At 35.6% G+C, this 4,181-nt stretch overlaps 1 pseudogene; it reads right to left on the bottom strand.

The window, feature by feature from the left end:
- Nucleotides 1-514: 514 nt before the first annotated feature.
- Nucleotides 515-1,704, bottom strand: LOC118007426 (annotated as a pseudogene).
- Between the last annotated feature and the right edge of the window lie 2,477 nt (nt 1,705-4,181).

The raw sequence follows: 4,181 nt of genomic DNA on the forward strand, positions 1-4,181 counted from the left end.
ATTATGTGATCAAGGTATCTGCATGTTCCATATATTTGAATATTCATTTATTCAATTAACTTTCATATAATTTTATATAGTTAGGTTCATATTTTCCCATATCTCTGTAAGATCCCAAATTTAAGGGATAACATTATAAAGTTGAATCCAGAATATATCTCTTCCTGATCTTATTCCTTTTTCTCTAACCTCAAGGTTCATAACGATCATATCTTTATATGTTTTCTAAAAGTCATGTGAATATTATATAAATATATAGAGTATATAGCATAACAGTATGTTTTTATCTTTTAGAATATAATGTGAATAGTCTCCTTTGTATATGATTCCAAAACTTGTTTTTTAACTCAAAATTTAAAAATATATATTCATATATATATATATACATTAATTTTTTGCATCATTTTTTATGGATGCTTTATCACCTGTTTATTGACATCTATGGTTTTTTAAAACAATTGCTATTATTAACATTACAACAATAAAAATCTGTGTAAACATCTCCTTGGTCACATTTTTTTTTCACACTGCAATAGTTAATTTTATTTGTTCAAGGGCTCATATTGCAAGCATTAAACCAAGCATGGGCTTTGATTTTGTGAGCCCAGATTCACATATTTAGGAAGATAAAAGCAAACTGTGATCCTGTATATGGATGAAAAACTAAAGGCTCACAGTTAATCACATCATAGTTTTAAATTTCAACAGCCTAGAAGCCAGAAGTCACAGATCTTTTAGGTCTTTCTGGATGTCCCACAAGGTATCTGCACTTTTCTTGAGCTGGGCAACCTCATCATCCTTCAGCTTCTGGTTGATCACACTGGTTAAGCCCTGAGCTTTCAGGATACATGGAAGGCTCAGGAAGACTTCGTTCTCAATGCCATACATCCCCTTCACCATTGTTGACACTGGATGAATCCTGGATGGATTTTTCAACATGGATTCAATGAGATCAGCCACACTTAATCCAATAGTCCAGTTGGTATATCCTTTTAGCTTGATGACTTCGTAGGCACTTTCCACAACCATCTTAGGTACTTCCTTCCAATTTTCACTGTAGTTGTCTGTTCCCATTTCTGGATTCAGTTCCTGAAGAGAAACACCTGTCACATTCACTCCACTCCACACAGCCACAGCTGAATCACCATGTTCTCCCAAAATCCATCCATGGCAGCTGCTGGGATGAATGCCAAGTTTTTCAGCCATAAAATAGTGAAATCTAGCAGAATCCAGATTACAGCCACCTCCAATTACACGGTGCTTGGGTAGTCCACTTAGTTTCCAGGTAACATATGTGAGAATATCCACTGAGTTGGAAACCACAATTATGATACAATCAGGACTGTACTTGACTATCTGCGGAATAATGAATTTGAAGACATTAACATTCCTCTGCACCAGATTGAGCCGGCTCTCTCCTTCCTGCTGGCGGACTCCCGCAGTCACCACCACAATCTTAGAATTGGCAGTCACAGAGTAATCTTTATCTGCCACAATTTTAGGTATCTGAAGAAATAAGCTCCCATGTTGCAGATCCATCATTTCTCATCCAGAGACGTTCCCAGAATGCTGATGGCACACGCCATACCAACTTATCCAACACCCACCACAGTGATCCTATTGTTTGGGACGGTTGCCTCTTCTTCTGCAACTGGTGCAATCAGTTTTTCCTTAAGAGTTGCCATTGTGCCCAGAGAGAACCCGCTGGGAGAGTCGCGGGAAGAAGACAGCTGCGTGGGTCTCCTCGGGCGCAGGATCTGCAAGTCGTTGGTCAAATTTTAATGAATTCCTACAGAGAGTATATTTTAGAGTAGAATTGATGGGAGGCATTCTATGTGCATTTTTATCTTGACTAGACTGCTATTTAATTAGTAATTATATTTTGTTATTCAAAGCTGCTTTAGCAATTCATATGGTTACCAAAAGAAAATGTGAGAGTTTTTATTTCCCATAAGTTTGTCAACAGTGTGTATTGTAGGATTTAATTTTTTTTTAAAGATTTTATTTATTTATTTGACAGAGAGAGAGACAGAGAGAGGGGGAACACAAGCAGGGAGAGTGGGCGAGGGAGAAGCAGGCTTCCCGCTGAGCAGGGAGCCCGATGTGGGGCTCGACCCCAGGACCCTGGGATCATGACCTGAGCCAAAGGCAGACACTTAATGACTGAGCCAGCCACGCGTCCCAAGGATTTAATTTTTTTACCAGTGAAATGGTATATCTGTTTTAATTTGCATTTCTCTGATTTCTCTGATAATTTTTTTAATTAAAATACTGTCCCTTTTTTGGGCGGGTGATATTTCCTTCATAAGAGCTGCCTATTCATTTATTTTGCCTATTTTTCTATCTGAATGTATTATTTTTGTATGGATTAAAAGGAAATATATATATACACACATGTATATTACATATATGCATATATATTTGCAAACATGTTTGTACTCTGAAAACTATAAAACACTGATGAAAGAAACTGAAGATGACACAAAGAAATGGAAAGACATTGCATGTTCATGTATTGGAAGAACAACTATTGATAAAATGTCTACACTACCCCAAAAATCTGCACATTTAATGCAATCCCCATCAAAATACCAACAGAACTAGAACAAACAATCCTAAAATTTGTATGGAGCCACAAAAGACCTCAAATAGCCAAAGCAACCTTGAAAAAGAAAGCAAAGCTGGAGTCATCACAATTCTGGATTTCAAGTTATATTACAAAGCTATAGTAATCAAAACAGTCCAGTACTGGCACAAAAATAGACACATAGATCAATAGAATGGAATAGAAAATCTATCCTATAATTCTTGACCGAATGCCCAATTGTGATGAAAAAAGTTATGTTCAAATTATAAAACACAAATAATAAACATGTTTTGTCTCATACTTTCAAATGATGCTTTATGTTTAAACTTCAAATTTTGTTAATATAAATTTCTGTTGGATTATAAACAACATAATGTGGTTACTAATAAAGCTATAAGAACATACTTGCAGAAAAAAATACTTCTGTTTTACCAAAACTTTCAGTTACATTTTTCCTAGTTCCTCTACAAGTGGGTAATGGTTCTACATTTATAGATCCTTTCTCTGATTTTCAAATTTTTTATGAGTCACCCTGAACTAAAACCTGTATGATACTTCCGTTTTGGACAAGAAATTACAAGTTGTGCCATTTTCTGAACAATCAGTGTCCCAACTCAGCTTTAAAATATTCCATCTTTCCTGTATAAGAATGATATTCTTTCCTCAGGGTTAGCGGGGCATGCATTCTTACTTGTTCGTAAATAACACCATGGATTGTGTTGGGTTCTCATGGCTCACTTAGTTATGGCCTCTTGCTACCAAGGTTAGAAGTGTTCAGGATGCCTGATGAAGGTTATCAGGGAGGTTTGTGTCCAGAGGAGCAACACAACTAATTGGAAGAACCAATGACACTGATTCACAAGCATCAGCTCTTAAATTAGTGAGCTAACTTGCCAGCACTACCTATTAACTACCCAAGGAAAAAAGCCTATAAAGAAGTTTCTATTGTTGTTATTGTTTTGTTTTGTTTTCCTTTTAGGTTTCTTACAAAACTATTTGAAGTTCTTAAAGTGGAACTCATAAAGTAAGTTCCAGATGGTAATGTGGATTTCAGAAAAGTTCATAAAGCCTCAGTAGTATATAAAACTAGCATTGGTACATGCCTGAGAATAAATGTTCCCCTTTTCATAAGCCAATTTCCATTATCCAATTCTACATTCAGTCTATAAGAAAAATCACTTCTTAAAATATTTAATGCCTGAAATATTAAAGTGAAGGTGAATTAATCTGACATTTATGGTCTAATTGTCATAGTTTAATCCCTTCCTGGTTTTATTTAACTGATTGAATTGTGACTCTTGGGCTATTGAACTTTGATGCCCTCCCGTCAATACATGTAGGGCTGTAAAAATTTTGGTGAGAATTAGAGCACAGCATTCAGCAGTAATGGAGAAATCTTAATATCTTCACATAAAAAATTGCCCCATGCTGAATCACAGATGCTCTATAATATTTGCAAATTGATAAAGTGGATACATACAGATCAAGTCTACACATTGAATTTCAGACTTAAATCTGGAAGTAATATTATACGCATACAATAACACTTCTTTTTTAGGAGGGAAGTGAAAACAGAAGTATTGGGAGTAGAAAT

This window comes from Mirounga leonina, unplaced genomic scaffold (assembly GCF_011800145.1).
Source record: "Mirounga leonina isolate KUSES-001 unplaced genomic scaffold, KU_Mleo_1.0 Mir_125, whole genome shotgun sequence".
Classification (NCBI taxonomy): Eukaryota; Metazoa; Chordata; class Mammalia; order Carnivora; family Phocidae; genus Mirounga; species Mirounga leonina.